This window comes from Lemur catta, chromosome 24 (genome assembly GCF_020740605.2).
Source record: "Lemur catta isolate mLemCat1 chromosome 24, mLemCat1.pri, whole genome shotgun sequence".
Classification (NCBI taxonomy): Eukaryota; Metazoa; Chordata; class Mammalia; order Primates; family Lemuridae; genus Lemur; species Lemur catta.
Window position 1 is genome coordinate 15895095 of NC_059151.1, and position 13004 is coordinate 15908098.

The following is a 13004-nucleotide window of genomic DNA, read 5'->3' on the forward strand; positions in this document are numbered from 1 at the left end:
GTACTCTGACTTAAACATTGTTAAGTAGAGTAATGAAGAAAAAAAGGTGTGGTAGTTCACGACACAGAATTCATTCACCTTTTCCAGAGCAGCTGCCCTGACAGAACGATGCCACAGCCTGCTGAAGGCTCAGATAAGACATCAGCTTTGGAATGTCACTGTACACGGCTGGGGCACTGCTGTCTAGAACGCAGCACACACACTGGCCTGCTGACAGCCAGCATGTGGGGCTATGTGTTCAAAAGTATCCAAGGTGGAATATTAAAGAAGAGGCCCTTGTTATTCACAGACTCACTTTGCAGTTAGGATTCTTATCCCCGCAACTTTAGATTATGCTGAGTCAGGAATCTTTTTTCCAATTTCATTCTTCTGCTTGTGGAAATCCAGTTTTTTCAGCAGCATTCATTGAAGAGACTGTCCATTCTCCATTTCAATTGACCATAAATGTGTGAGTTTATTTCTGGGCTCTCTAACCTGTTTCATTGGTCAATACGTCTGTTTTCATGCCACTACCATGCTGTTTTGATTACTGTAGTTTTATAATAAATTTTGAAGTTGGATAGTGTGAAACTTTCAGATTTGTTCTTTTTGCTCAAGATTGCTTTGGCTACTCAAGGTCTTTTGTGATTCCATGTAAATTTTAGCTTATTTCTATGAAGAATTTCTATTTCTATGAAGAATGATACTGGAAATTTGATAGGAATTGCACTTAATCTATAGATCACTTTGGGTAATATGAACATTTTAGCAACATTTATTTTTCTAATCCATAAAAGCAAAATAACTTTCCATTTATTTGTGTCATCTATAATTTCTTTCATAAATACTTATAGTTGTCACTATACAAACTTTGGTTAAGTTTTATTTATTTATTTTCTTTTTGGTAATATGATGAATGGGACTGATTTCTTAATTTCTTTTTAAGATAGTTTGCTGTTAGTGTAAAAAACATGTTACTAATTTTTGTGTGTTCATTTTTTACCCTGAAACTTTCCTGAATTTGTTAAAAAATCAACTCAAAATGGATTAAAGATTTAAACTTAAGACCTAAAACTGTATAAATACAATATGCTACACAATATTTTTCTGGGGAAATATTTCTTGAATATGACCTCAAAAATACAGGCAATAAAGGCAAAAATAAACAAATGAGATTGCATCAAACTAAAAAGCTTCTCCTTTGCACAGCGAAGGAAACAATTGATAGAGAAAAGTGATGACACACAAATTGGGAACAAGTATTTACAAACCACACGTCTGATGATATGTTCAAATACATACAAATGAACAAGTAAACGAAAAAATGCTCAGTGTCATTAATCTTCAGAGAAACGAAAATTAAAGCTACAATGAGATACGATCTCACATCTATTAGAAAAAAGACAAAATATAAGCATTGGGCAGCATGTGGTGAAAAGGGTGGTGTCGGTGGGAATGCAAGTTAATGCAGCCATCATTATGGAGCTTCTTTAGACAATTAGAAATAGAACTATGTGGTCAGCAATCCACTTCTGGTACATATCCAAAGGCGTGGAAATCAGTGTGCCAAAGAGACACCTGCACTCCTGCGTTCACTGCATCGTTTTTCACAACAGTCAAGGTACAAGGCAACCTAGGTGCACGTGAGTAGATAATTGAATTAAAAAACTACAGTGTGCCTATACGACTGAATACTAATCAGCCTTAAAAGAGGGGGCATCATGTCATGTGTGACAACGTGGATGAACCTGGAGAACATTACGCTAAGTGCATCCAGGAACAAAAAGGCAAACACTGCACATCTCACTTGCATGTGGAATCTAAAAACATTGAGCTCATAGCGGTAGAGAGCAGAATGGGGGTTACCAGAGGCTGTGGGAAGGGGCAGCTGGGGAAAGGGGAGCTGCTGCTAACACTGGACAAGGTTTCAGCCAGACGAGAGGGATAAGCTTTACTGACCTAATGCCTAGAATGGTGACTGTAATAAACAATGGATTGTATATTTCAAAACTGACGTAAGAGTAGGTGTCAAATGTTTTTACCTCAAAAATGATAACTATGCAAGGTGACTGTTTTGTTAATTTGCTCAATTTAATAATTTCACGTTGTAAAAATATATCAAAATATCAATTTACCCCATAAATGTATGTAATTATTATATCAATAAAAAACAAAATAAAAATGAATCCTGTTCCCTAGAAGTTAACATCTCTGACAAGTAACACAGTAAGAGGACGCTGCCTGGAATTTGCAGCTACTGCTTGGCCACTTTGGACTCCAGTTATCAATAAACAGGAAGATGCATGTTTTCCATTAACTAAAAGGAGTTATGCATTGTCTTGTGTATTCATCCTGGATTGCCATATGGATCTAGGGTTTTAAACATAAAATGTGGCAAAGGTAATGATGTCTGGAGCCAGGGGGCTCTCTGGGGCCATCACTTAGTATGTCATGCCCGGTAAAAACTGTCAAAGGACAATTGCAGGAGCTACAGTTCAATAAAGGCAAGACCACACAGGATTGAAAGTCTGGCTCAACACATCATCAGGCAACTCAAACCAAAGACAATGAGATATTAGAATCCATGAAAGAGAAAGGAGATGATGACTGTCAATTTCAGTCTCAGCATCAGCTTTTCTCAACAGTTAACAGCTCAAAAATCCATCGCTTTGTACTTGCTTCTCTGTTTTCTCTGGCTTCTCTTCCCTTTTCTCCTACTCTTATCCTGGGATTATCTTTCATAATAAATAAAGCATCAATACTGTTTTGCCTTAATTTCTATATTCTAAAGAACCCAGGCAAAGACATTCCCTAAAAACAAAGCAGGATAAATAGAGTATGGGTGTTTCATGATTGATTACAAAAAATTAAATCCCATCTAGTTTAAATCCAATAGATGGCAGCCTGAGAAACAAAGATTTACATTTAAATATACTAATCAGATAGCTGATGAAAATTAAGATAGCTATAATATGTATTCATTAACATTCTTTACACAATTTCTTTATGAAATTATTTCAATTAAAATATATTTGAAGCTCAGATTTAAAAAATGTTCAATTTTAAGCTTAGAAATTCTACAGAATAAATAGCATGTCTTTTATGCAGCAAGCAAATCAAAGGGTAATTAATATTAAACAGACAATGGAATCCTCTTTACAAAAGAAGCTACTTGGAATCCTAAGTGCCCTTTTAACTGGTGTTCATCTTATAATAGACTTCATTACACAACCTCCAAAGACTTTTGTTAAGTTCAAAAGAACTGACTGCATTTGTGCGTATGTGTGCATGCTTTTTCCATCAGCTTTTAAAAAGGCATTTAAACTCTTTGCCCACATGATCTCTAGGGATTGTATATCCTGATTTTAGAGCTTACAAGAAATTTCAAGTCAAATCACCTATTGTGACGCTCTATAAGCATTCATTTGTATACAGGAAATGTACAAGATTTTAGGCAATCTTAAATATTTAGTGTTAATATTTTCTCATGAATTTGGAAGAGAAGGAGGAAGGAAAGAGGTAAAAATAAAAGATGGTTCATTAATTTTAGGGATAAAATAAAAAAGAATTTTAAATAAAGTATAAAGCCCTATGTGGATAAATTTGACTACTCTCTGTAACTCTGCTGCATCCTATGTTTCATTAATTTAACAATATTTCCTGTAATGCCACATGCATCATTTTCCATTTATTTCTATCATGGTGTAAATATTACTGTATTATTATTTCACTTCCAATTCATCCTTTCAGTGAGTATATATTAATTTAAAGCCTAGTAGATTATACACTTTCTACTGAATGCTGGATTTCAATGTTCTTGCTTCAAGTAGTTCACAACCTGGTAAGAAAATAAGTATTATTCATCTCCCTCTCTTAACAGAAAAAAAAAAAAAATCCAACACACTAGTTTAAGAATTACAATGGATGGAGGTATTAAATTTTAATAAAACTAAACATATTTGCCAAGGAAAAAATGAAATGCCTTCACAAAGGAAATACGGATTAAGCTGAGAATTGAGGGTGAGTTGTATTTGTTAACATAAATTTAATATTTGACTATGAAAATAAAAATGTATGATCATTAAGAGATGATTACCACACTAGGATATAAACAAGTTTAATATCTGTAAATTTTATTATAACTCTAATTTCATTATTATATTTTGATTAAATGATCAGTGAGATCCCATGAATTATATACACTAGAAAACAAAGTACATTTATTTGTGTGTGTGTGTGTGTGTGTATGCAACACCATTCCCCAAAGAGATGAAATAAGTAATAAACCAACCAAATATGCTTCTCTATAAAATTCTCCATTGCTGCACATGTTCCACAAGAATATTACCTACTTTGGGGTTATTGTGAGTGTATTTCAAAGCCTGAGAATAACTTTCATTTTTGTCATGAGCATCTTTTTTAACAAGCTGCTCTTGAACAACGCAACACATTTTATTCTTCTTATGACGGAGCTGTAATGTCTCCTATTACCCTTTACTTACATAATTAGGGGGCTGTTTGTTTTTATCATCTAAACATTATAATTTGTCCCACAACTTTTTATTCTCTCTCCATATTGGTAAAATACATTTTGGGAATTTATCTAGACTGGCTAGTTTAGGTTCCTTGTTTTCCTAAACCATCTAAATACTTCTGTCTTAATTATACATCACTAAAGTAAAAAAAAAAAAAGGATGTAATAAGTTATATATGAAGTTTATTCTAGTTCTAAAATTCAGTGATTCAATTTAATTTAACTTTTAGATCATTCTAGGATTGTTTGGGTCTTCTGCTTTCAGGTTTCATTTTAACAATTCATATCCTAAAAACACAGAATTAAATTACCATCTGTGAGAGCATACTGGAATAGCTTTGTTTAAAGAAATGATTTATTAACCTTTTGACATCAGGATAAGTGAACACAGAATATTATACATGTTGCACTAGATAATTTTAAGTAGTAACAAATTGCTGGATATTTATAAATTCCTAAATATTAATTTAAAAATGTATACAATTTTCAAGAGTTGCAAAAGAAAAAAAATCTCTAAAGCAGTTTAACTAATAAAAGTATTACTAATAAATTATTTAAATTGTGAAATGTTTCTTAGTATAAAAATAAACAAATATTTTATTGGCTCATATTTTGGCAATTTATATGCTTATAGACAAATTATTGTGCTTAATATTATTCTATCATTTTTTTCTAGAAAAATTGAAACTATACATATTTATTCCTCTGTATTTTTTGAATATTTCAAACAATACTATTAGGTTATTAATTATGGAATGTCCGATTTCCTTAAGTACTAAGTTTGACAGTTGATACCTCTGAATTTCACTTTGACACTTCCTATTTTCTTTTTATTTTTTTTCTTTTTATTGTGAAGGTACATCCTCATTCTTTCAAAAGCACATTTTGGTCTGTGATTATCTTTCAGAATTTTTTAGGGAAATTGTTGTGAAACCAGGGATAAGTAAAAAATTTGTGTTATTTTTGAATATGAGTTCCATCCTGGAATCAGTACAGCACAGAGCTGTACTGTTTTGAGCTCAAAACATCAACAAAGTGTTTGGGAAGGATGTGGCTAATGAACACACAGAACTTTTTGTAAAGTTTGTTCCCAGACTGGTTTTGGCCTCCTGGCCTCAAGCGATCCTCCCGCCTCAGCCTCCCAGTGTTCTGGGTATTACTGGCATGAGCCACCCCACTGACCTCTGCTCAGTGTTCTTACCACAGAAAAGAGGTGGAGTAGAGAAAGAAATTTTTGGAGGTAATAAATATGTTTATTTTCTTTATTGTAGTGATGATTTCACAGGTGTATTGATATGGTCAAACCTATCAAATTATATATATTAAATATGTGCAGTTTTTTACATATCAATTAACCTCAATAAAGCTGTTAAAAAGTTTGTGTGAGAGAAGAGAGAGAAAAATTTGTGTAAAATACACATTTATAAATCCCTGAACAGTGCACAAAAGACACCACTTTCTTACTGGAGGCATACATAGGCTCTTTTGTAAAATTTATTCTGTATTAGGCCCAAAAGAAAATTTCCATAATATTGAAAAATTACTACTCAAGTACATCCTAATTGACTTTCAACTCTCCATCTTATCTAACTAGATTAGATGACTTTTCCCCTGAGTGTGGTCAAGTGATCGTTGAGATTTGATCGTGTAAGTTTGATATACCTTTTGCCTTTTCAGTTTTTATATCGTTTGTTTCTGTGTCTGCTGCACATAGAGGTGTGTAATGGTTCTTTTGTGAAGTACACAACTTATATGCATAAAAGGGCCAGTTTGTAGATGAATTAAACAGAGTGCTCAGCAGATGAATGGATAAATATGGTGCATATATATACAAAATGTAATAATAGGCAGCCATACTAAGAGAATGAAATCTTGTCATCTTTAACAACATGGACGAAGGATGTTATTTTTAGTGACATAAGCCAGCACTCAAAAGATAAGCACTGCATGTTATCAGTCATATGTGGAAGTGAAAAACCTTGACATGATGGAAGTAGGGATTAGAATAGTGGTCACTGGAGGCTGGGGAAGGCAGGGGCGGGGGAGGTAGGAGGAGATTGTTAATAGATGCAAACTTATGGCTTGATAAGAGGAGTAGGCGCTAGTGTTTTATAGGACAGTAGGATGACTATAGTTAATGACAATTTATTGTGTATTTTCAAATAGCTAGAAGAGAAGATTTTGAAAGTTTCCAACACAAAGAAATGATCAATGTTTGAGATGATGAATATGTTATTTACCTTGATTTGATCATTACACATTGTATACATGTATTGAAATAGCACACTTTATCCCATAAATCTGTATGATTATTGCATGTCAATTAAAATAATAATAATCAAAATTTTTAAAATATTCTTGGACTTTTTAAAAAATACCAAAATTCAGTAACTTATGTGTTAAAAATATGAGCTTAAGAAATAAATTAGAAAATTTTTTAAAAGTACAGAGAAAAGTAGATAATAAAAAGCTATTCAGAAGATCAATACAGAGAGTCCAATAACCATCTCCAAAAGAGAGTGGAGAAAATAGGGAATGAGTGAAATTGTGAAAAGCAGAAGAAAATTTCACAAAGCTGAGTCTGTAGTTTGAAAAATTCTGCTGTGAGCCCAACACAAGAAATTAAAAACAATAGCATAACCACCTAAGCATATTATTATGCAAATTCATTACACAGAAGATAAACAATATACAGTGCAAGTATACATGTACACGCACACGCATATTTCAAAATGGCCATTTCAAAAGAATAATGATTAGATTGCAATCTGACCTTTCATGAAAACATAGGATGCTAGCAAATAATGTAATATTGCCTTCAATGTAATGAGAGAAAATTATTTTTAAACTAAGAATTATATTCCATGCCAAAATATTAGAAAATATATGAAAACTGAATAGACATTTTCAGGCATTGAAAGACTCATAAAGTTATTTCTCATGTACAATTTCTTAAAGCTTACTTGAAAATGTATTCCAGTAAAAGCTGAAGATATTAAAAGAAAGAGAATAAACTTGTGTTCAATATACTACATGAAGCATAGAAGAAAGCTAAAGGGAAAAGCTAAAAAAAGTCTGCATGGGCAGCCTGGTGATCAGCGAACCTGACTTTGCCCAGCTGAGTGGAAAGCTACGGGAGTGAGTGGGGGGTGGGGGTGATTTGTAGACTAGCAGCTGTGCTGATAAAGAGATTGGAAAAAGATCTGGAGTAGTGTTGACCTGGATAATCCATTTGAAATCAATACTTGAGATATTTTTTCTGTGTGATACAAAGATTTTTAAATTTGAATAATTAAAGGAGAAAAATGTCTTCTTACAATGAATCTTGGTTCTGAAGTAAACAAAATTTACATGATAATTGTGAAGGGCAAAGAAGGTAACAACAAGGATAGAGCAAACAAAGGAAGATAATTAAATACTCTAGGAATGGCAGAGGGAAGGGTCAGTATTCTAATATCCTCTAACAGTCAATAACACCCTAGGCATGATGTGAAAAGAAATGAAAGTTTATGGGTTAGGGAAGAAACAAACGTTGAAATCAAGAAATTCTCTTAATGAAATAATAGTGTCATGCATTATTTATAAGCTCAGGGGGCAGGGAGAACATGTTCTAAAAATTTAGAATCTGAATAATTTCAGTACTTTGAAATTTGTTGATACTTGCTTTATGGTATAACATATGGCCAATTGATGCAAATATTTTATGTATGTTTGAAAGGAATATGTATTCTATGTTCTCTCTGTATATATTTTGTGGTTGTAGGGAGCAATGATCTATATCTCTTTCTTAGGTCAATTTTGTTAATTGTTTTCCACTATTTTATCTTTTTATTGAATTTTGTATTTTTGATCTGTCAATTTTTAAGAGTGATGTGTTAAATTTTTTTACAATAAAAGAAGAAATAAAAGTTTATGGATATTGTTTGTTGTCATATGCAAAGATGATTCTTGAGGATTTATAATATTACTAATAAATTTACTAATAAATTTATAAACTATAAATTTACTAATAAATTTATAATAATTTATTATATTATTGAAGAAGAAGGGGCTTGGGAATCCTCTCTCATACCCAGAAAACCCAAAACGTTGCATAAAATTTGCAAGTGAATAAAAAAGGATATTATTTCTATATAGAATAATTCGTCAGGAGAAACCCAGACATAACACATTAATAGTACAAGTTAAATGGGTCTATCAGATGCATTCATCCTCAGCAACACATCCTTTAACTAAAACGAAAAAGATAGATTAAAATGCATGTGTTGTTTTGTACTCTGGCATGTGAGCTTAGGATGTGGGCATGGGAGATACAGGTCTATTGCTTCTTATTATCAGTCCTTTGTATCATTTGATTTTTGAATCTTGTGCATGCATTATTTTGATGCAAATTTTAAAAAAAGAAACTAAAGTATATGTTAAGTCAAACTGTTTTAAAGTTTTAAACTTCTAGTTGTGCTGGAAATATGTTTTTGCTGAATTCTATCCTCTGAACCTGAATAATGTCATTAATTAACTAATATGTGGTATGGTAAAAATAAATTAACTGCACATAGAACTTAAATGGGTCTATCAGATGCATTCATCCTCAGCAACATGTCCTTTAACTAAAATAAAAAAAAATCGTTCAAAGTATATATGTGTATATATATATTCATCATCTAAATATATGCACACACTGTAACAGAATACAGATAGTCTTTTTCAAGTTTATTGTAAAAATAAACAGCATTTAGAGATTTATCATCTCCTTTGGTTTTTCCTTCAGGGAGCTCCAAAGGTTAATGTGCATTTCAACATCACTTATTCCAAATCTAGAAGTTAAGCTGAAGATTTAGAACTAAGATCTTTTTTTCTGAAATACAGGCCAATGTATAATAGCATTAATTACATGCTTTTTTTGTTGCTTATTACTAACACAGCCCATAACAAATTTTATTAGAAATTATTTATTTTTCTTCATTATTAACAATGAGATGATACTGAAATATGATATTTCATTTATTTAATATGACATTTAAATTTTACGTATTTATCTATTATAATCTAATGAGAAACCGACTCTGTTTTCTTGATGATATATTACTAATAGTTATTATTATATTCTTCTTATTATAAAAAGGCATAGCTATATTACCATTTATAATTCATTACACACTAAATTATTGAAGTAAGTAAAATGGCTTTATAAGCATTTTCCCCTGGCACAATGTGTGCAAAGAAAGATGCAAGTTACATGGTTAGTTTTGCCAATTCATTTCAGTAAAGCGAGCTGCTTGCTTTCTCTTATGTAATGAACCTTTTAAGTACATGTTGTTCAATTGAGATATTTGAAATAAATAGTCAATATAATTTTTATAATTTCTATACCTTCTCATAGCTATAAAAGGTAAAGTGTGTTATTTGGATTTAGTACCAAATTTAAGCCAACTTTTAAAAAAATATAACATATGTCACTGGATTAAATGTAAAATGAATGAGGTATAAAAATAACCAAAATCTAAGAATTTCATATGTTAAAAGACATTTTATATTCAATTGGTGATATTTCTTATGCACGTTTTCTAATATATTTGTGTTATACTATTCTTTAAAATGTATCTTTCTCATGAAGATGGCATAAAATAATAAGATGATGACAAAAAACAAAACAGGGAGAACGTCAGCAAAAATCAACCAAATGAAGATCACCTTACAAAGTACTATACTTGAGTCCAGCAGGAATAGAATATCTTCCTCCACTTTTTAAAATAAATAGTACTTCAAATATTATTTTGTTTAATTTAATATACTCCTACTAGAATACTTAGATGAAATCCCAAAATTCCTTGGCTTCAAGAAACTACAGAAGGCCGGGCATGGTGGCACATGCCTGTAGTCCCAGCTACTCAGGTGGCTGAGGCATGAGGATTGCTTGAGCCCAGGAGTGTGAGGTTGCTGTGAGCTGGGCTAACCCCACGGCACTCTAACCCGGGCAACAGAGCGAGACTCTGTCTAAAAAAAAAAGAAAGAAAGAAAGAAAAGAAACTACAGAGAATGTAGACCTACATAATACAGAATGATCAGGAAATCAGCAGAAACACAACAAAGACCATGTAGATACTGATTTCAAGAAACTAAGGGAATATACACACACATGCTGTGAATGATCAGGACAGTAACAGAAACACAAGGAAGAAAGCTTACGTAGATATTGAAGGCTTTATTTCACACAAATCATGAGCAATGACTTCTGAACCATTTTTTTTTGTTTGTTTGTTTGTTTGTTTGTGACAGTGTCTAGCTTTGTTGCCCAGGCTAGAGTGCCGTGGTGTCAGCCTAGCTCACAGCAACCTCAAACTCCTTGGCTCAAGTGATCCTCCTGCCTCAGCCTCCTGAGTAGCTGAGACTACAAAGAGCCACCATGCCTGGCTAATTTTTTGTTTCTTATTTTAGTTGACTGGCTAATTTTTTTTTTCTTTCTATTTTTAGTAGAGACAGAGTCTTGCTCTTGCTCAGGCTGGTCTCAAACTTCTGAGCTCAAACAATCCTCCCACCTCGGCCTCCCAGAGCTTCTGAACTGTTTTATAGCAATGTATATAACTACACAAAAGTGATGGTGAAGGTTAATCACTGAGGTCATTCCAGACTGAGTGAGGCCCAGAGACATCAGAGACTGTTACATATTTGCTTACCTTTGATTAGTTTCATATAGCTAAGACATTCATTTTGAGGATAAATCATCTATAAAAGAGACCAATGAGTTAGAAAGTCATTAGTCTGTAAATGGTCATACACATTGTGTATAGGAGGTTGAATTAAGGAAATAAGAATTTCATGAAGAAATATGACAAGAGTCACATGACAAATTTTGAATTTTATAAAGAACATTTGGGTAACAGTATGACAAACACACTCTGATGCTCAAACATTGATAGGAATAAATTATTTCCCGAAAAGAAGCAAAAGGATTATTTTGTAGGATACAAAAAAAGAGATTTTTAAAACAGTAAATTAATAGAATGGAAAAACTTGGATTCATTTGAATATTAAGTACAAAGGAGATAAGAAGCCAAAGAGAAACTCACGATTGTGGTTTGCCTGACAAGGAAAGTAAAACTGGAGAATATTTGGTCAGAACAAGAAGATAAGTAATTCACTTTTGACTATTTTGAACTGTTAATACCTACAGCCGCACAGGTAAACATGTCAGGGAGGAAGCAGGTTTCACATGTTGGGAACTCAGGAAAGAAGTCTGGACTAGAGAAAGAGAATGTAAAATCATCAACTTGTGGGTGATACTTGGAGACGGGCGTGTAGCAGCAAAAGTCACTGACAGGGAATTCTGGAGAATCAGCTTTGAATAGCAGATTAAGGAAAAGAAATTTACAGAGGAGCTGGAGGAACAACCAAGAAATTAGTGGTTAAAATAGTGTCACAAAAGTGAAGGCAGCAATTTTTTAAAAAGACGGGAATAGACGTTGGTGCCAAAAGTTAAGAGAGATCATGTTATGTGTAAGGATTGTTCCCAGGGTTTGGCAACCAGAAGGTTACTGATTACCCCAGATTGTTTTGTAACGGATTAATGGTTATGCATGACTAGCTAGGGTAGGCTGAGCATTGGACGGGAAGTGGAGAAGTTCAGCTTAGAAGGGAAGTTGAGAGGTGAAGACCCACGGCCGTGTTTCCCAACGTTTCCACGGTACACACCACAAAAGTGATGGTATTTGCATGACACACTGGAGAAAACTCTGGGGGGTTTATGGACAATGGAGATTGTCAGACAAATATCAATCACATTTTATTTTTCTTATAAAAGTACATTTAAAAAATAAGGTAGAGCTTATTAGGAAAAACATTACAATTGCATTCGTGTCAAACATACCAACAGAATTCTTTCAAATATTTAATTTCAGGAAGAGACAAACATGAGATGGTTTCTAAACCATATCGGATTTTGTTTTTAAATGAGTGTATTCAATTCTTAATCAAGAAACTTTAATCATGAACATGAAATTACCCATCCCGCTCTCCCACCTAGGTCTGCGGCCTGTGGACCACAGAGTGTTCTTGGCCCCTGGACCACGCGCTCCTCTGGCTGCCCCCCGGGTCAGCCTCTCGGCTGTTGCCAGTAACAGTGCTCTGTGCGGCTGGCTGCTCCAGTAAGTTTCCAACGTTTGTAGTCTTTCCGCGATCACTGTGATGTTCTGGATGTCATCATGTCTATTATAGGGCATGGTTATAGAACCTGATGAATTTCATAAAACTCAAATAAACCGTAAATTGGTAGAGGCAGCGAGCCCAGAAGATCTAAACTACTCTACACCCCACCGGGCTACTCCCTTAGACTGCTGGATCATCATTTGCACTTGTGTGTATATTTATTTGCAACAAACCAATTGAGATGTCCTTACTAACGATACAAGTAAGGTTAGAGATTTTTAATTTGTTTTATGTTAAAGAAATTTAAGAATCTATGCAGAAAGACATGTAACTTAGAGCAGAGATGAGG